We start from the raw sequence: 22,103 nt of genomic DNA on the forward strand, positions 1-22,103 counted from the left end.
GAGTATAGTTTTTTTTCTATTCCATTTCATAGATGAACATACTGAGGTTTAGAGAAAAGAACTCAATGTGTATACTTTAGAATGACCTCAATTGTAATGGTGCAGGCACCTGAGAATGTCTGAGGCAAGGGCCAGCAAGCTTACTGTAAAAGGCTGAATGTAGAAGCTTTGAATAGGTCTCTTTAAGGTTTGCTCAGCTCTGCTATTGTACAACAATCTATTGATAACACATATGATTAGGTTTGGATGAAGCTTTCCCACGAGGAACAGTCATTGCACTGGACTGAACCTTTAGATTGCAATTTTCTGAAGCCTGGCTTTGAGCAGTGTTTCCCAAACTATCTGTGAAAAGTTGCTAATCAATTTCTCCTCTGATTTCCAATATAGTGTGGATTGCTACTTCTATAAAATATACAAACATGAATGAATGAAAAATGAAATTAAAAGGATATATGCCCAGATTTTTATATTTTTCAAACTCGAGAGACCAGAAATTATTTCATCAAACTTCTAAGTATTTATAATCATTTTCAAGTTTTGCATCTAATTCAATATGGATCACCAATCCGTAGTCCATGAAATAGTGCCCTCCTATGTACCTGGCACTGCATAGCTGGACTCAAGAGATTAGGGTCTTTATGACTTCTATTAGTTATAAATCCATGAGCAGGGCAATTCTTACTCCTTTCTGTTTTATGATTTTGGTTTTGTGAGGCTCTCTATAGCTCCTCTGGAAGAGCAACTAGTACTTCTAAACCACTGAGCCAACTCTCCAGCCCTCTTACTACTTTCATCTTAATCAAGGACTAGAATGCTCCCATCACTCCATTGTGTGATCCTCATGGATGTGGCTCTCTTCCTGCCATCCCTTTGAGACAGAGAACAATGTTATTGTATTTTTAATTAGTGGTGTCCAAAGCAAGAAGAGAGGGAAAGAGCACCTTTTCCTTGATCTACTCTTAGTAATTGTTCTGTTAGGTAGGATGAACATGTCCCATGAACTGGCCACTATTAGACTTCAGTGCCCATGAGCCATGTGACTCATGTTTACACCAGTCTCTGTGAAGAAGAAGTAAGGGTACCATGGTGGGCTTAGCTTAGGATCGGTTCCCTCAGGCTGGACAAGAGCCACCAGACTAAAAGCATTGAGCTAGTGAAGAGGATTTCAGGAATGTGTCTAAGGAATCCCATCAATTAGTTAAAGATCTGGGCATGCCATTCTAATCTGTCCAGTCCTCAGCCTTTGCTCTTTCTTTGAGGAATCTGTCTGGATGGGAGACTGTTCTCCCTGCTATGGGTCTGGCTTTGTAATGTATGCATATTTCAGCATTTGTATGGAACTTGAAATTTTATAGTGTGCCTCCATATTTATTGTACAACTTGAGTGGGATTGCTTACAACATTTTCGATCTAGTACTGTATCAGAGGACAAACTTTCAGCCTGGACTGATGCCAAAGACCATGCAGTAATATTTTTCTCCATCAAGCGGCTAGGCCTGGGCTTTTGACCCACGCTGATGTGTTCTTTTCAAGGTGCTAGACCCTTTGTTCTGAATTGATTGGTCAGCTGCTTGAGAACAGCAGCTGACCCATGTGCAGAGGGCGGCTCATGTGGATGTCAGTGGTCTCAATTCTTCTGGTATATTTGGATATGAAGTGCTTCTCAAGATAAGGGATATTAGTTCCTAAGGTCAGTTTAAATTAGGAGAAGTCCTGGGGTGGGGAGGGGAGGAAGAACAAAGACAAAAGCCAACAAACAAACAAACAAACAAACAAACACCAGAACAAGTTGTTTTCCCTAGTCATGGCCTTTATCTACAGCTAACGTATACCTTTCCCTGTTTTCTGCATTATTAAATTCACAGCCTTAATTTCATGTAGCAAATCAGCAAACATGAGTTTGTGAATTACTTTTTGTTTATTTGTTTTGATTTGGTTTGGTTTTGTAATTAAAGTATGTAACAGAAAGGCAGGGAGATAGCTCAGTCAATAAAATGCTTAGATGCAAGCATGAGGACCTGAGTTTGAACCCCATCGATTACATAAAAAGCCAGCATAGGGGAGGAGAGATGCCTCATTGGTCAAATGTACATAGTGCTCTTGCAGAGGACCCGACTTTGCTTCCAAGCACCCACACCTGGAGGCTCACAAGCACCTGTAACTCCATTTCTAGGGGATCCAGTTCCCTCATCTGGCCTCTGTGGACACCTGGGCTCATCTACACATTCCTCTACCCAACACATCTGGAATTAAAAATGAGAAAAACTCAGACAAAGCAAGCAAGCTGGGCATAGTAGCATATGCTTATTCTCCCAATGTTGAAGAAGCAGACTACAGGGCTGGCCAGCCTGTCTAAGGCGTGAAGGTTTGGTGAGAAAACCTGAGTTCCAGGTCCCAATGAAAAAAACAAGACTCAAAGAACAAGATGGACTCCTTCTCTGGAGTTGCACACATGTACATGAGCACCTACACACATGTTCACCTGTACACAAGAACATGCATATATTTAAATTGAAAGAGCTGTAGATAAATCTTAGTCTTTGCTTCTTTTGCAATTGAGAAGCTTCATGGAAAGCTTTTAGAAGCATGTTTGTTTGTTTGTTTATAAAAACAGATCTGCAGGAAAACTTGGAAACCTTAGTTTTGCTTCTTCTATATCTGCTGCCAGTGCTACCATTGACACAGGAATTCTCAGAGGCGTGGGCACTGCATGGACCTGAAAGACATTTTACCCGATTCGCCTATTCTCTATGGCTAGTCTTGGATGGTGTACTTTTTTTTTCTTTTTAACAAAGGCCAGCTAGAGCACTCTCAAACTTCTACAACAGAGAAGTCCCCTTTCACACCAAAATTTGAGGTGGGGGTTGGGCAAGGGACTGTAGGATGAGTTTGGAACCAAGGGACCAGCACTTTGCACTAAATTCCCTAGCTACTTCTGACAGGCTGCCAGCTTCCAAAGTCACTGGCTAGAATATGTCATTCAACCGTTCTAAGTGACAACTGAGATTGTAATTAAGCTGCTAAAAGAGAGCCTTCTAAGAGTGCAGGATTGCTCCTCTTTATCCCCTTCCCCATCACTCTCCCGTTTCTCTCTCTCCTCCTCCTCCCCTTTAATGTCGGCAGACAAGTGAACATGGTTGGGGAGCATTTAGGGAAATGCTGTTTGTAGCTTTCAGAAGGCCGTTTGTGGCTTTCTATCAGGAAGGATACAGGGCTTGGACCAAAGCTCAGATGCAAAAGCTCTCAGGGTTTATGCAAGCATAGGATGTACCATGTCCATGTCCAGCACCTATCTAAAAACTGGCAGGCAGATGAGATTGATTGACAATGGTCACTAGTCCCAGTGTCTTGGCTGAGCAAAGCAACGCAGATAAAAATTAGTAACAAAGCACAGCTCTGCTTCCTGTAGTGTGACTGACATAAACCCTGTAGCGGCGGAGGTTCTTACTAGGGCTCCTTTAACTCCTCAGTCTGGATTTACTGTTTTAACCCACTAGAATAGTTAATACAATGTGTGGGACAACACAGTTTCCATTGGGGGACAATCAAACTGGAAGCTGGTTTCCACACTTGCTTTAATCTCTCTTCTTACATCAACTTGAAGTAGGGAGGAAGGGACCCACTGGGATTCCTGTGCACAGGCCCTGCCTCCTACAAAAGGAAGATTTTCACCTAGACAGCTCCTGATTCAAAGGTAAAACCATTAGTACTCATTAATTATCACAAAGACAGTACTAAAAGCATAAAAAAATGAAGCTGAAATAGTAATATAAATTTAAGCAGAAAACAAAACCCAAACCAGAAGCCACACAAGTTGCAAGGGACATTAGAAGACACGGTTCTGAAACCTCACATTTCATGAAGACCATCTTCCAATCACACAGGAGAACAACTCAGCCTATTAAAACCAAAACTTTGAATGCCAGGGCCATGTGGTCATCTCCTTTCAAACACAGGGAGTCTATGCATAATCCGTAACTACTGTTATACTGTCTGATGTATAACCCATTGTCTAAAGATGGATTTTTTTGCTCCAAAAAAATCCACCTGGAATCAGCCAGTCAAGAACTTGCATGCAAGAAAAGGGCAGCCTTCTCTTTCCTGCAAAGGAAAAGTTTTCACTCAGACTTCAATACGAGGCCAATCCTGAGCCAAACTCTGGTTTAGACCGAGGAATGTTGGCTTCATTCAATTCCCACCCGGTGATCTCTTTCTGGGTCTCTGTTCTTTTCTCATCTTCAGTCTGTGAGGTCAGAGCTGTCTGGGAAGAAAAGCCATGTAACACGGTAAGTCACGCTACTATCATGCCTGGTAGCAGTAATATCTTGAAGGGATGTCAGATGGGGCCATCTGCAAGTAGGGATGTGCTATTACCTACAACCAGTGATGTATGCAGTGAGTGACACATCCAATGGTAGATTAGCATGAACTAGAGAGGTACTGCAGTGTCTTTCTGTCTCCCAGGTTGCCTTTCATGGGTCTCTTATCGTTTTCTTTATTTGTCTCTCTTTCTTAGGCTCTCACCCAACCCCACAATTGCTCTAATCAAAGAAACAGTTCTGTTTCTGGCCAGCAACTTTCTTCCTTGAGACAACATACCCTTTCTGTGGATCCCTGGTGCACCAAAGTAAGAAGTAGGCAACAGAAAGCTCACAGACCCCTCTCCTCACCTCACACAGCACATGTTTCCTCTTGCCCCAACAGCTGCATACACAGTATGCACACAGTAAAGTTAAGAGGAAGTGAAGGGAACAGAGAAGCCATCTTGCTACTGAGGTGGATGTTGCTTTATTGCTTGCAGGATTATACAAGGGAGGAAAATATTTTATCTAAGAATTACTGCTTAGATTCCATGTCTTAGTACTGAATACTGAGGCCTATCTGTTACTGCTTTTAAAACTGAAGCTCTCCCAGCTATAACTGTTTTTTCTTACGTGTGTATGCACGCATGTTGGGGAGCAGGTGTCTGTATGTACATTGAGTGCAGGTATCTGACCATGCCAGAAGAGGGCATGAGATACCCTGGAGCTGGGGTTACAGGTGGTTGGGAGTCACTGGACATGGGTGCCAAGAACTGAACTTGAGTCTTTCGCAGGAAGAACACATAGGCTTAACCACTGTGCTATCTCTCTAGCCCCACAGCCTTTTTATTAAATAAGAAACTCATTTTACAAATTCTATTCATTTCATTAGTTTGAAGCCAATATTACCATCTAAGTATGGAAGTAGTTACTTTTTAAAATGCCACAACTAAGGAACTTAGAGAAGTTAGAAGCTCCAGTTGTAGAGGGCTAAGAGTCCATCCTGTCAGGGAAGCATGGCAGCAGGTGACAGCATAGCAGCAGGTGCAGGGAGCTGAGAGCTCATATCTTTAACCACAATCATAAAGCAGAGAGAATAAGCTTGTCATAGGCAAGGCTTCATTCTTGAAAACCCCATCCCTTGGTGATGTATTTCTTGCAGAAGGCTATACCAACTAAACCTCCCCTCCCCAAAAGAAGGGCCAGCTGGGACCAAGTACTTAAATATTTGAGATTGTGGGGACATTTCTCATTCAAACTATTACAACTATCCAGAGTTTTAAACTGTATTGTTTTCTCCTTCTCCCTTCCTTCCACACATTATAGGACCCTCGGAGACAGATAGTGTGATGGTAGGAGGAAGGCCACGGAGTCACTGGCCTGAGTTGAGGGTCATTCTTGGGAACTCCCCAGAGACCTCCTAAGTCCATGCTCTACGTCTATAAGATAGATTAGGGAGGTGTTTGATTTCCCCCCATGGCAGAGTTCAGGTCATGTGATTGTGAACTTTGTGCCTTTTCCAAAATGGAAAATATTCAGCTTTTGACGAGATTATTAGCTCTTCTCTTGTCCAGGTCCAACAAATGAAAAACAGATTTGCATGTATAAATAACAGCAATGTGCTGAAATGATTTATTTGGTAAAGTTACTGTTTTGGAAACTAAATTGTCCTATCATGTCAAGATGGGATCTGCCCTCACATGGCAAAGGCGATTTCTCTGGGGTCTACTCCTAAAGAAAATGTTGGAATCCTATTAATAGTTTACTTCCACCATGTGAGAATTACAGTGGAATCCAGCAATGAGAAGGAAGCTTAAAATAACAATTATGAGAACCTACTGACAATAGCCCCTCTTATTTCTTATTGTATTCAAGACACAAGACAGAAATAATTCTCTCCCAAAAGAAAAGGAAGGAACACAACTGGAAGGGTATTTTCCTAGTGCATTCTTTTTCTTCCTCACAGAGAATGAGAATTGAAGGGCAATTCTATGGCCATTACACATCAGAACACTGAGGAGATGACAACCACAGATGTAGGTTGAACCATGTTTCTGTATGTTCTGTTTAAGAACAACAAGCATTGAAGGTTAAACATTGCATCATAGTCTTCCGTTCAGAAAACCTTAGAGGTAAGATGCAGGAATGTTTCTGCATGAGTTAATGGAAACTCCTATGCATGGGAATCACACATAGTTTACAAAGCTCCAGGAAATACACATGACTGCATCTGAGTGATTTTGCTGATGAAGCAGTGAATACGAACTCATTTGCAGCCGATGCTAAGCATTGTTCTGACATGATGCCAGGGCATTTTAATTTTGAATCTGCTCTGTAAAAAGATCAGTGACCTTGCTGGGAAATCGCTCTGAAGAAAGTGAAGTTGAAGATGTGATGATACCAGTGTGGGGCCTGATTCTGATCTGAGGAGAGGATGGAGAGAGTGAGTCTGAGCAATCTGGGAAGTAGGCTGAATCCCAGCTCTGGTGTCTACAAGCTGATTGGCTTTGAGAGACATTTTTCTTTTCATTTTTTTTTTTTTATTCCCAGGGTCTTCTTTTGAGGATTGAAAATAGTGAATGTCTAAGTAGTCAAGGACAGGGAGAGGAAACAGACATCCTGTGTGTGGTTGTGAGCATAGAGTGGGTATTCAGTAAATAATATTTATTCACTTACTATAACTCTTAATGTACCTTTTAAAGTGATAACTGTTTTTCTAAAGCCACCCTTTTACCTTTTAAAGGGTCCTGTACCTTTCTCCCCATTAATTGATTAATTTATTTACTTTACATTTCAATCAAAGCTCCCCCTCCTCCCTCTCCCCTCCACTCCCCTCCTCTCATCCATCCTTCCTCTCCCCTCCCCTCCCCTCCTCTCATTCATCCTCCCTCTCTCCTCCCTTCTTTCCATACCTCCTCCCTGTCTCCTCAAAGAAGAGGAGGCCTTCCAAGGATATCAACCTGCCTTGGCATATCAAGTTGCAGTAGGACTAGGTATATCTTCTTCTATTGAGGCTAGACAAGGCAGTTCTTGTGAAGGGGAAAGCATCCAAAGGCAGTCAACAGAGTCAGAGATAGTCCCTGCTCCTGCTGTGAGGAATCCCACATGAAGACCAAGCTGGACATCTGATAGTGTCCTGAACCTCTTAAATTGGTGACTGTTTTTTTTTTTTTTTTTCTAAAAACTGTATGGGACCTAACATAACCCATCAATTGAAAGTATAGTAAAGTATGGTGCTTGCATGTATTTTCCTGAAAAAGAGGGTGAGGAAGTTTTAAGTCTGGGTTCACCTAAATTGTTCCCACCATATTTTGTATAGATGTATCTGTACTGTTCTTTCTCTGATATTAAGGAAATCTTTCTCTTACTATGCCCTCTCTCCCTTCCTCCCTCTCTCCTTCCCTCTCCCTCTCTCTCTTTCCCTTCCCCATCTCTTTCCCTGCCCCTCTCCACCCCTCCCCTCCTCTTTGTTTGTGTTATGTGGTTGTTCACATGGACATGCATGCTTGTGGGTTTAGGGAATGTTAATTTCATAATGTGACATAAGTTTGCTGAGAAAAGACAGAACAATTGTGGGACCAAAGAAGTTGATGACAGATGTGTGTATAGGGTGGAGCCTGGGAAACCGTGGGAAGAGTACCCAGAGAAAGGGGGGGGGGGGTGAAGCAAGTAGAGCGAGTGAGGCAAAGCCAACAACCCACTGGGCTTTTTATTTGGTTGGTTGTTTTGAGGTTTGTACAAAAAGGATTATAAGGGATGTGTGGGATGGTTCATATGAGGAGCAGGACTCCAGTGGACCCGTGGGATGGTTCATATGAGGAACAGGACTCCAGTGGACCCGTGGGATGGTTCATATGAGGAAAAGGACTCCAGTGGACCCGTGGGATGGTTCATATGAGGAGCAGGACTCCAGTGGACCCGTGGGATGGTTCATATGAGGAACAGGACTCCAGTGGACCTGTGGGATGGTTCATATGAGGAGCAGGACTCCAGTGGACCCGTGGGATGGTTCATATGAGGAGCAGGACCCCAGTGGACCCGTGAGATGGTTCATATGAGGTGTATGTGACTGGTGCTAGGCATAGAGGCACAAAGAGAAGGACCAGAAGTGTGTGTTCTTTTATTAAAGGTTATACAAGAAAACATATTCCAGAAGAAAAAAAAACAAAGAAATGCCTAAAGTAGAGACAGATTATATAAATCAGAATCAGATAGAAAGAGAAGGAACAAAGGAAGCCAGCCACTCATAGGAACGAAAGCAGAAGACAACTATTGGACCTATTACTTTGTAATTCAGAAGTTGCATGTCTCTGGTGACAGTGATGTAAATATCTATAGGAGGTGGCTTTGCTGGTGTGAATCGGAGTGGACATTTGACATGTGGATAAGTGTGTCTTGTCATGGTAGGTGGCACGAGGAGCCAAGATTCCGTGTGTGTGTGTGAGTGTGTGTGTGTGTGTGTGTGTGTGGTTACAGTGCCTACCTAACATACACAGACATAGATTTAATCCCAGCATGCCCTCAAAAGAGTTCAGTTTAAAAAGTTATTTAGACACTAAACATTCAGATCCGTGAATACATATACAACGTTGGATGTATATTACCAGACAGAATGCTTTCCTTAAAACCTTTTGTTTAATGTGTGTGAATGTTTAGCCTGCATGGATATATGTGTTCCACATGCTGGCCCCTAGCCCACAGAAGTCAGAGGAGAGCATCAGGTCCCTTGGAAGTGGAGGTAGGTGTGGTTGCTAATTACCAAGTGATTGCTCAGAACTGAACCTGGGTATCCTCTGCAAGAGCAACAGTTACTCTTGATGGCTGAGCCATCTCCCCAGCCCTACTCAAATTCTCGTTCATACTTTGTGATCCTCTCTCCTTAGGTTAGAGATATGTGTATATTTGTGCATAAATAAATGCTTCAGCAAGCACATTTTAGTAGTTATTCTTTGTTAGCCTCAATGCTAAGAGATTTAGACACATACTCCATTCAATCCTAAAACAAGCCCCATGAGATGAGTGTTATTGACTCTCATTTTCCAGATATGGAAAGAGATTTGACTATGGTAAAGGAAGCCCCAACCCATATTACACATTTAGCACACATTACGGTATGATTTCAGCAAGAACAGTCGGGTGGATGTCATATCCTGCAAAAAGAGCAGCCATTCTTTATCTATTCCTGGGGACTGTGGCACTGCTTTCATAAAACACCCCAAAGTAGAAGTAGTCTGACATTCTAACCTTGTGCTGTTCTCTGCCATGTTTTATTACTTCTCTGTATGACGGGCAATAGGACTCCAAACAGAGGAGAGGTCAGTTTAAAGAAAGGAGCGTGAAACTATTGAGAGCCCTTTTCTTTTTTTTCCCCCCTCTACACGGGTCCCACAGGTCTGAGAAAGTCAAGGGCTTGATATTTACCATTCATTGGCTCGACACACATGGAGCTCTGTGCTCAGAAGCCACAGAAAATGAAGAAGATGAAGTTCGGCACCACCCAGCAGTCCTGGTGTTTCAGGAAGACACACTGAGGTTGCTCTTTGAGGGATGCTTGGCAGTTCCTTGTGAGCAGCAAGGCAAGAGGCAGCACTCTCAGAGAGCCCTGACCTTCACAGACGTCTCCAGAAGGAAGTCCCAGCATTGCATGTCTCCAAAGATTAGAATTTGGGTGAAGTTTCTTAAAGGTCACAGAAGCTTCTTAACAGCCAACAGCTCATTACTGCTATACAATTCTGCCTCAGTGGGATGAACCACCCCTCACTTCTGACCCTGCCGCTTGTCCTGCCCCTCTCTATAATGTGTCTTATTCTTTCTTTTCCACTAATGGTAGAGACCCGCATTGGCATAAAGTTTAGACAGTGATGGAATGGTACACACCTGGCAACAGGAACGCAGGCTTAGTATAGCTGTTGAAGCACCTGGGGCTCACCTGGAGAAAAACAGAGACAATTCATTAACCGGGCCGGACTCCGGCTGCTAGTGATAAGTGCAGTACTCTCTCTGTCTTTGCTGAGGCTTTATATGTGCCCAACAATACCAAAGGACCCAGAGAAAATCTGCGGCATGGTTCAGAAGCTCAGTTAATGTCTGTTTACTTACTGTTAATGTTTCCTGACCAACATGTGTCCTCTCTAATTCCTAGGTATAGAGATTTCTGGAAATGACTCATGCCTGGCATTTTCATCATTATATTTCCAGATCCTAAAAGGATGTGTAACATATAGTCAGTGTTCAAATGCTTGGCCAAGTGTCCCTAAGTAGATGACCTGACTCTTCTTTGGGAAATTAGTTGTTAACACGGTGCCAATTTAAAGGAATGGCATGAGGTGCTCCTGCAGTTCCTGGATGGAGGAGCTGAGGGACACTTTAACACAGGGAGATCTGTCCAAAGCTGAGATGTCCTTTAAAGATCACCCAATCACTTCACTGTGATATAGGGGTGGCTTGCTAGTTATTTTCTACATCATTAGAACAAAACACAAGACAAAGCAATTTAAGGAGGGGTAAGGCTTACTTGGCTTGCAAGTTTGGGGCAGGGAGCCCTGGACAGCATCACAGGCAGGAGCCAAGGAGAGTTAGTCAGGTTCACCCACACTCAGGAAGCAGAGAGTAAACAGGAAGTAGGCCCCAAAAATGAGGTCTCAAGGCCTTTCTCCAGGGAACTATGTCCTCTCACAAGGTTCTACTTCCTGGGGTTCCACAAGCTTCTCAAACAGCACCACTGTGAAGTCCAAGTGTTCAAACACAGGAGCCTATGGGATCACTTCATGGAAGAAACGCGGCAGAATAAGGCAGATCTGACCTTCAGGTTCCCAGAATCGCACAGGACAACAATTCTTTTCCTTGGTTAATCAGAATCTTCATATTCAAGGTGTCTGCGGTATTGTGAGATTCATTTACCTGCTTATGTACTCCTGCCATCCTGGAAAATATTTCCAGCCTAAGGGCATGTTTGCAACATTCGCTTTAATACAAGGAAGATCCGGCATGGTAGACACTGGATCTGAAGGCAGGGGACAGTCTGTCCTAATGCCAGATGTTCCATTGTGGTGACATCGTTTTGCTTTAAAAAGAGGTATTCCTCTGTTAGTGTGATAAAATTTCTCTTCTGAAGAGAAAACAAGCTTCACAGGAACAGAAATTAGAAACAAGTCAAACCATTTTTTTTTAAAGGAAGATCCTTTAAAATCAATTCCTTAAGATTCTTCCTTCATCAGTTCAAATCAGCCCCCCACGTATGCTTGTATGTTTGTGTCATCGTGGTGTACGTTAAGCATGTGAGGATTTCTGGTGAGTGTCTGTGGGTACCCATGGAAGCCAAAAGAGAGCAGCAGGTGCCCTGGAGCTGTATCCCCTGGAAGAGCAGTAAGTCTTTACCACTGAGCCACCACTCCCGCCTCTCAAACCAGCATTCTTGGTGACTTTTGATGAGCTCCACCCCCATTGCAATATTCGATTAGGAAAAGCAACACTCACTTGGAAACTTTTGTTGAGCTTACATTTCTGAGGTCTTAGTGTCTAGAGAAAACATGACCACACGCCTGTAGCACTAATTAGTGGTGTTTTCCAACATGCAAAGTGGTGATCAATGATAGAGGAAATTTATGTCATGTAGATACTGTTTGCATAATGCCTCGGGCTCAAGTATCACTAGATTTTTGGGTATAGTTGATACTAGACATATTCATCTATGGCTTGAAAGCAGTGTTCAACCAAGGGCTCATAAGTTTAAGCCTGGCTATGTCTTAAACTTTCCCTGGAGCATCGACAAATCAGGTTTTCTGGACCTTCTAAGTCTATACTTACTGATATTATCATGATCTATGGGTAAAGGCTAGAGATTGCAAGTTTTCTTTTGGCTTCTGTCAAGGTTCCTCTAAAGCTACGGAACTTGTGGGACTCATTTCAACTACTTGGTGGCTATGATTGCAGCCATGACCCACCATGCCTGACTCATTTGGTGTTTTTCTTAATTGTAGAATTTTGCAAAATTTGAAAGTTACCTAAAGACCAGACTTAGGCTAAATTTAAAGATCTTAATAAGACAATTTATAGGTGAAGTTAGAAGTTTTAACAGTCAAGATCCACCACGGTCAAAAAAGTAGAAATAGAATTTACTATATAACATGGCAATCCTAATATTATCATATAGCTGGGTATACAGCCAAGGGAAAAGAACTGGTATTCGAAAAGATATTTGCACCTCGTGTTTACTGTAGCACTGTTTATAATAGACAAGACATGGGAACAAACTAAGGATCCACCTGGAAATGAACAAATGAGGTAAATCTGGTGAATATACATGATGGAATATCACCTAGCTGTAAAAGAACTAAACCTCTCCCCCTTTTCAGCAACATAAATGGAACCAGGGAAGATCGTGATGAATAAGCAGCAATTCACATGGCAGAAGGAGAAAACTGACACTCAGAAATTGTCTTCTGACCTCCACATGCAGGTAGTGGTGTGTACATGCCCACACAGGCAACGTAAGTCAGTGTATAATTTTAAGATCCTGTGTGTGAAGCATTAGGTCTCTTATTTGGTCATAGGCCGCATAAAGATGTTTGAATGGCAGTCGACATGTTAGGCTATATAAACCATAAGACAAAGCGTACAGTGGACCATATCATGTAGCTGTGAATAAGTTGCACATGGTAGTGTTCTCACAACGCTCAGTTCACCTGGTGACTCATTTCTCAGCATGTATCCCATCCTTAAGCAGGGCATGTATTATGATTTGGTTTGGTAATATTTATTTATTTATTTATTTATTTATTTATTTATGTATTTATTGCTTTTCTTTCTTGATGTTCCAAACACTAGTGTAGCTGAGAGTTGATAATAGCCTGTATTTAGCAGAACGTGCTAGGTTTCTGATCTTGCAAAGGAAAATCATGTTGAGGTAAAATTTGAATTCGTCTTAATTGTAATATTAAGCCATCGCTGTCCAGAAGGCAAAGACTCTCACCCCCACTGGACCTGTGCTGTCAGGTTCCCCACATCCTAATTCACAATGGACAAACATCTTTTTTAAAGAGGACAAGTAGAATGACAATTGAATGAAAAAGAGAGAGAGAAAAGGAGGACAGGACTGCTTCTGAGTGTGTTAGAGGAGATTTATTGTAGATATGAGAGTTGAGTGTAACCAGAGGCATTTGGAAGTATCCAGAGTGAACATGCCCCTGAGCTAGGCTGTGTGAGGAGAGGGGGAGGGGACATGGAGAGGAAGAGAGAGGAACCTGAAGGGAAGACCATGAGGGTAAAAGGCAAAGAATCCTGCATAGCCAAAATGGCTGAATTATATAGGGAAGAACAGCATATATATATGAGGGTAGACCAGCCCCTGGACTGGAAGTTCAGAGTATGTGGAAGAGTATGTCATAGCCAGGAGGATGCTGTAGCCAGGAGGGACTGAGGGATGCTGGAAGAACCTGGTATCAGCATCAGCTTTTATAAGTTAGTAGGCATCCCATTTAGCCTTTTGCCCTGAGTTCGAGACATAACAAAGTCCTCTCATTTATATTGTTGAATGAGAAATGTCCCTCTTTGGCTCTGGTTTTTGAACATTTGGTTCCCAGTTGGTGGTGCAGTTTGGGAGCATTAGGAGACTCTGCCTTGCTGGAGAGAGGCACGTCACTGGGGGCAAGTTTTGAATATTTTATAGCCCCACCTTATGTCCACTTTGTTTTCTATACTCCATACTTGCAGGGGAAGATGTGATCTCTTAGCTTTCTGCTCCACCACCATAGCTGTGGCATGCTGTCATGCTTCCTCTCCATGATGGGCTCACAAACCTCGGGAGCTGTGAACCTAGTCAGGCTCTTTCTTCTGTAGGTTGCTTCTGCTTGTGGTGTTTTATGGAAGCAACAGAAACATAACCAATTCAGTTGATATAATGAAACTCTTTTTAATTTTTTGTCTTTAAAAAGTTAAGTCTTTCTACAAATAAAATCTATTTTTTAGAACTGCAGCATATGACTCAGAAAAAATGAAAATGCATTGCTTGGAAGAGGACCGGCGTGACACCCAGGTCCAGCCGCTCAGTTGTCTCCTTATTCTCCCTGTGGAGCTCCCATGATGCTCCATGGAACCCTAGATTTCCAGCATTGGGCTTCTCATTGGCAGGAGACTTGCTGTATCCTTCACATTCCCTCACTTTTGCATGAAACACAACTCTAACAAGTCTAGTTGTATAGCTGCCCAGTGTATAACATGTTTATAGGCAATAAATTATGTGAAAGGAATAGCTTTAAACACTGGCATGGTGATCTCACAGGGCTGATGTTGGAAGCCAGGAATGTATCTGAAAAGCTACAAACAGCAGCTTTTAAAGAGAAAGGTTTTTTTCCCTGTCACATTTTGTTTTTAAAATCTCACATCTATAGAACACTCAGCCTGTTGCTGAGGAATTACCCTCTGTTGTGGTATTTTTCTGATGGTCACTGTTTACATCTTACAATATCTGCTTTATGTTAAATTTATAGTCATACATTTCTCTCTGGACCTCCCATTTCAGACATTTGACATAGATCAAATATTACTTAATGCACAGTACAAAATAATTATATTCACAGTTATCCTTAAATATCCCTCATAGTCCTCATGGAGTTTTAAAAATAAGGACAGCATTCAGAAATGTTTGATGCATTTTTAACAGGTAGACTGAAAAACAGCCAATATCATTTGTATATCAGGATGTTATAAAAACATGGAAAAACACTTAGGATTATGGGAACAGTCTTTCACACACTCTTCTGGATAAAATTTGTAAGGCACTGAAGGAAATATAATAATTAACACCAGAGATAGTCTAGTGACAGCTTTATTACCCCCTCCAAGGCTCAGGGATCTTCTTGGGAGAGGAGGTGGAAAGAATGTAAGATTCGGAGGATGCAGAGATGTCTTCCGAACATCACATAGCCCCTGCACTCAGGAACTCATGGAAGTTGTTGTGATCTGCCCAAGACCTTCAGCAGGTTGGGCCCATCAACATTTTAACATAGATAAGGGAGGGAACCATGAAGCCCCAACCTTCCAAAAGGCCATTAATGATTCCTCAGAAGGGGATGTGATTTTTTTCTAGTGGTGTAGCCACGAATAAGTTGCCTTTAATCTAGTAAATAATCTTACCTATGCTTTGGTAAACAACTCCTATTAAACTCAGTGGCTTACTCATTTAAAGAAATGAAAATAGGAGGAAGGGGTGGTTGAGAAGAACTCCATTGGGAGAAGGAGAGATAAGAGAGATGGACGGGAGACAAAAGAGAAACTCATGTGATATATGAAACTGTCAAACAACAAAAAAGTAGTTCAAATGCTTAGGGATGTTATTTTGAGGGAGAGCACTTGCCTAATGTATAAAAGGCCCTGAATTCAATCCTTAGTCCTGGGGAGAAAAAGATTAATGAAGCAGATTTTATATGCAGAGTCAAGTTTTAGTGAAATGGTGCATTTACCTGAGTAGAATATTTTTCTTTCAATGCTGTTGAATAAGCAATGCATGACTGCATATTTAGTGATTCTGTTATCATTAAATAGGCTATTGATAGAAAAAATCTAACAGGTTATATTGAAAAAAGGAGTAGTTGATGGTGCAGCTGTTTCAGGTAGATTTGGCCCCGTAGCTTCCTGATGTGCCCCCTCGTCCCCTCTATCCCTTTCCGCCTTCCTTTTAGACCTTGCTCACTCTGCTGTAAGATGGTTGGTTGGGATTCCTCTTATATCTTGTGGGTCTGGAGAGAGGAGTAGAACATAGAAAGAATAAGGAACTGGTTGGTCATTCATTAAGAAGGACCATCATTGTGACTATGCCAACATGATGCCCGTGTCCATGCCTGCCCTGCCCTGACAGCTGCACAGAGGGTGAGGCAGTCTGGAGAGACTTCAGCCAGAGTTCCCACACTTGGAAGCCCAGAAGGTGATAATTCCACTGCATGAGTTCTTAACCTGGTGGAATTTCTACTTGGTCAAAAACTTTATCCACTGGTTCTTAAGGACTCATGTCCCCTGCTCACTGCCAGAGCTCACATAAGCACAATATCTCCCATTAGAGGTGCCTGAGGTATATCTATTTCCTCGTGGATGACAAATGAGATTTTTTTTTTATAGAAAAAAAATAATCTATATGTACCTTAACTTTTGTCCCTCTTGATACTTCCTGGTTGTGGTTGCTTAGAAACCTTTTCTGTCTATGGCACAAAGAATACCTTCTCCTGAGGTTTTCCAGGACTGTCTCCAAAACGAAACAGGGATCATCTAGAGTCAGACATTTGTTTCTTGATTATGCATATTTTAAAAAAAGATACTACCTGTTATCCCAACACCATGAAGCCAACATAGTGAGATCCTGCCTGAGATGTGGAAGGGAGAGGAAGAGAGAAGAAGGAAGTGACAGGAGTCGGGGGAGGAGAGAGGGAGGTAGTGGGGAGGGCAGGGGAGGGAAAAAAATTAACAGGATTTGAAGGGGTAATGATGGAAGCTGGCAGGTGAGAGAAAGGGATAAGGGGAGGATGAGAGGGAAGTGAGAAAAGGCATAAAGACATGAAAGGAAGAGTTTTGACTTTTGAAAATGTATTTCAAGATGATAGACAACTTGCAACAGATTTGCTGAGTGATTGCAAAGTCTCTCTCTTTGGGTGTATTTGCTTTCCTGGTAGAGCAAACATGAAGCCTAACTTGTAGCTTTATAAGGGTCCAAAAGCTATGAGAATGTGGATAACAAGTTATAAATCTCCCAGCTACTTGGGTGTGGATAAAAGTTCCAGGCCAAATGCCCGAGTGTCCACTTCATAACGAAAATAATAAGGCTATTTGAAAGCATGGGCCAGGTCCCAAGCTATAGTTTCCTTTTTTTCTAGAGGACATTCAGACATGTTTATGTGCACACTTTGGAATTGGACTCAAGGCGGAGGGCACAGTTGACTTTCTGACTTCGTAGTTTGTCACTGACTCAATGTATTTCAAGACACAAGCAGTAACTTCTAGATGAAGGGCGTTTTTCTTTGGGACTTCATCAATTATTTCACTTTCTCTTGGCAATGACCACCACCTACTTCTGAAACATCAACCACTGGGCTGACTTTGTTCTGGAAACTTTTACGTGCTCTCCCTACCTTCCTGGATACATGCTTCATGCATTAACTTGTTTAATCGCTCCAACTTTTACTATAGCTTGGCAACTGGTACATCACTGAGTTGCATGTTCCCAATTTAAATACTTCTAGAATGTCTTTAAATAGGTTCCAATGGACTTAGTCATTGCTATTCAAATGAGAGAACCATATTTCAAGAAACAGAGCTTGGGGAGAGGGATGAGGTGACTAATGGGCTATAAGGGAAAACCATCCATCAAGACACATTGGAGACTAAAACAGATGGTGAAGAAATGCCCCCGAGTCCATTCTCCCTGCCCCAGAGGGCCTACCAGTTTTATTTCCAGCAAGCACATGCTTTGGCTGACTTCCCCTCACAGCTTCTGGCTGATGTTTCCTATTTAAAGATCTTGGGGAAGCAGGAAACTCACCTGTTTCTTAGATCTCTACCAAAAAAAAAAAAAAAAAAGCCTCCATAAGGGAGAAGAAGGCCATTGTGGGGACCCTAAGCAGGTGCTGACATTTATGGAAAGATGGGTTGGCACCACATGAGATGCAGTGTTGGGTTTTAGTAGGTGTTAGTGGGCACAGAAGAGGCAGTGGGGGTTCAGGCAAACTGTCAAAGTTTCTATTCTCCTCTTCTGCAGCTTCTCCTCTCCTCAGTCCATTGGTCACCTCCGGATGTGCAGGGTGTTTGTGTCCCCATGGATGCCCAAGTCTCAATACTAACTATTTCTATTTTATGGAGAGATGAGCAACTAGCTCACCTTGTAAGACTCCAAGTCTTTAGCATCAAATGGGGCTGGCAGCACAGCCCCAACTCCTCAGGGATTACATGTGTCCTGAACCTGTTGCCTATGCTTCCTGCCTCCCCACTTCCTTACTATGGCATGTTTGTGTCCATTTTTAACCAGGACTGTTCTCTTTCCTTTCTTTTCCTTCTTCTCACGTCTTCTTTCCCTCCCCACAAATTCTGGGAAGCAACAACAAGTTTAAGGCAGGAAGGACTCTCCCACAGCTACTTATCTAGGACCTCCAATTTGCAGTTATCTTTGAAGGAAGCAGCTTATTAAACTGTATCAAGTTGCAATCACCCAGAGAAATGCTGTTTCTAGGAATTTACCAGAGTATGCAAGATACACAAAAGGATGCACATAATATCATTGTATTGGAAGCCACCTGTACAATCAAGGGTGGTTGTTAGGGCCTATGGATATCACTCAGCAGGAGAAAGCTTGCCTGGCTAAGGTCCTTTATTTAATCATCAGCACAAGGAAAGAAAGAACGGAAAGAAGAACTGTATTAGAGATAGAGATAGATAGGTAGATAGATAGATAGATAGATAGATAGATAGATAGACAGACAGGAGACAACAGTACTAGTTTAAAATGTTACATCTGTGGCCAGCAAGATGGCCCAACAGGTAAAAGCACTTGCCACCAAATTCTACAGACTTAATTTTAGTCCTTAGTACCTGCAGAGGAAAGACAGAGCTGACTCCCAAAGATTGTTCTCTTCCCTTCACATATATGCCCTGGAAATGTACATACCAACACACTTACACACCTACACACACACAAAAGAAATAAAACTAAACACACATGTAATAGATACTGTTAAACATGTAAAATGCTATGGCAACCCTATTTTTATGGACATTGAAATATGCCCATGTAATAAAATAAACCAGGCTTTCAGGTTGGTGCTGGTGCAGTTGCTCTGTGAATGTCTAAGCCACAGTTGTGTCCGTTCTTACAGCTCGGCAAAACCTGTGGACACGTGGGGATTTCTGAAGGGAGTCTAAATTGGGTGTTAACATTTTTAAAAAATCTCTGAGGACTGATGTCAGGGGGGCATATTCTAATTTGATTGTATTTTTGTTAAAACAGTGGATTTATGTCATGTTCATACCTAACCATAAAAAAAAACATTTTTATATTTCCCTTGAAAATTTCTGTACCACTTTGGAACCCTAAGCAGGAGTGTACCACTTCTAGTCTGTGTTTAACTTTGCCTTACTGAGTCACAGCTACTTGTGGTTACCCCAGTGGCCTATGATTTATCCACCAGAGGAAAATGTCTTCTGAGATTAAGACTTGCCTCTCTCCTAGTTCCCATGTCATGCACCATTGCAATAACTGATGCTTGGAGAATTTTTTCCAGTTTTAAGTCCAAGTGATCTGGAAACTGTTCCAAAAATTTTAAAGTCTTGTATTACCATATATTAATTATACATGATTATTAATAACAGGTTCCGTTATGACATCTTTATATGTGTATGCAATGTATCTTGATCATGTTCAATTGCAATTACCCTTTCTCCACCCCTTCCACTGAGCTGTCCCTCTCTTCCTTTCCACAACTAGATATTTTTCACATTGTGTGTGTGTATGTGAGTGAGTGTGTGTGTGTGTGTGTGTGTGTGTGCATGTGAGTGTGTGAGTGTGTGTGTGCATGTGTGTGTGTGAGTGAGTGTGTGTGTGTATGTGAGTGTGAGTGTGTGTGTGTGTGTGTGTTTTCTAATGAGTCCTATTAGATTACTTGCAGGAACATGGATCTGGGGTCCCATTGCCTGGCAATGTGATTAAGGAGACATATCCTTAAACGTAATGATGCTGTTCTCAAGAGTTCTTTTAATTCTTCACTTCATCATTCCTAAAACTTAACTTGTCCAGTCCTTATAGAGCAAAGAAGAAAGCACACAGTGATCTTCTGTATGGTCTCTAAGGTGTCATATGAACATAACATACAGCTTAAATCTTAACAGGGAAAAAATCACCAATAATAATCATGACCTAACTCATATATCAATGCTATGTAAAGAGAGACCATTATAGTAAGATATGAGTAGTTCTTGTCCTTCACCTCTCACTCTCCTCACCTCTGGCTTGAAATTCCTCATGGACTTGGCATTGATACTCAGTTTGGGGATTAAAGCAGGACCTGACCTGGATTTGCTCCACGTTGCCCATGCCCTAGATTGAAATGTTAAAGGACTTGGAGTGAAATAAGTTGCATTTTTCAGTGGCAGCTTCACAGTGACTAGGGAATTAATGTCAGCCAGGCAGTGATTTCCCAGTGGTTGGGTTTGTAGCAAAAGGCTTCAACTTTTATGTGTGGCCTGTTTGAAGTTGAAAATTGTTGTTAGACTCTCCAGAGCTGTTTGAGGTGTCAGTCATCTTTGCCTTTTGTGTCGGGTGAGAACGGGGAAGCACAGCGGCTGGGAATCATCTGTGACTTCCATCCCCAAGGCAGGTCTCTGCCAGGGCCCAGCCGAGCCCATCTCCCAGGGAATTCAAAGCCTTAAGAGTCTGTACTTCACCTGGAACCCTGCATTCCAGCAAGAGAAAGGAGCTTGCATCGCAGCACCATGGTTGTTATGTGCAAATGAGTATCTCTGGCGTTTTCATCAAAGGTCCAATTTTCCATCCTAGGATATCATTCTCCAGAGAGGTGGTGGCGCGGCATGGCATAATAGTAACTGGGACAATGACAGTGCAGCAAGAAGCAGTGGTAACAAAGCCAGCAGCTACCACTCTCTTTACCAGCAGTTATGGGCCACACATGCCACATAAGATTATCTCATTTGATTGTCTCGATAGCTCCATCAGATAGATGCAAACATCTCCAGTTTAGAGACTCTACCACCAAGGCCATAGAGGCAGCAAGGGGAAAATTGGAGCCATTTAAGTTGATTGTCATTGCTGGCATGTGGGGAAGCGGCCTAAGGAGTTGAAAGCGTTGCCTTGCCTACCTGACCCCCAACTTCTTGCTACTGTAAACCTTTCCTTACACTTCTCCTTATGTGAGAGCCATAGCTCCTCCATCTTAAAATGGGACAACACCACTTCCCTCTAAAGTTCCTGAGACAAATCAGAGTTCTTTTTTGTCAGATGTCTCACCAGTGGATGGTCTCTGATCATTTTTCACTCAAGTCAAATGTTCTAAACTTTTTCCTTTTGCATTTTTAGTCTATTTCTGGTTCCTCAAAGCCAGGGGGATACTTCCATCTACTTGAGCCATATCCCTTGCTAGAGATTTTATGTTCATCCTCTAAGCAGACAAGGAGCCCAGAGATTCTAAGGCATAGCACAGATCTGGGGTAGGTGTCCTATGCTGATGAACTTGGAAGAACTGTGACATTCAAGAATTGTGGGCCTGAGAAGCTGGAGAATACTAAGTCTTACCAAACAGCTTCTAAGATGGGGTAGGACAGCAATTCAATATGTGGAATTTTGAAGCAGGGGCTGAATTTTTACTGGTTCATGTTCTGTATACTCTGTATAAAGCAAATGAGTCTATTGTCGGACAGTGAACTCAGTGTCCACTGCAAAAAAAACCTTTCTATTGGGGCTTTTCCAGTTATAAAGGCTGTCAGTTGAAAGTAGCGCTGTCTAGAATCTTTTACACTCTTGGCATCCATGGAGGCATGGATGGGCATTTTGAAGAGATGCTTGGATAGAGAAAAGGGGTCTTCACTGACATGGAAGCTTCTGTTATCCTCTGATATCTGCGATGTTACTTGTAGTGCCCAGACTCCTGTATCATCAGGAGTTGTTTGATGAGCAGTGAAGCCAGTGGTGTGATGTATCCTTCTCATGGCTATGTGTGCTATCTAGTACCCAAAGCCAGCTCTCTGTCCTTCTGGGAGCTTAAGGGAGCCATAAATTCTCTCCAAATCTTTTCAGCTTGAGCCAGCTGAAATATG

The sequence above is a fragment of the Arvicanthis niloticus genome, chromosome 6 (genome assembly GCF_011762505.2).
Source record: "Arvicanthis niloticus isolate mArvNil1 chromosome 6, mArvNil1.pat.X, whole genome shotgun sequence".
Lineage (NCBI taxonomy): Eukaryota > Metazoa > Chordata > Mammalia > Rodentia > Muridae > Arvicanthis > Arvicanthis niloticus.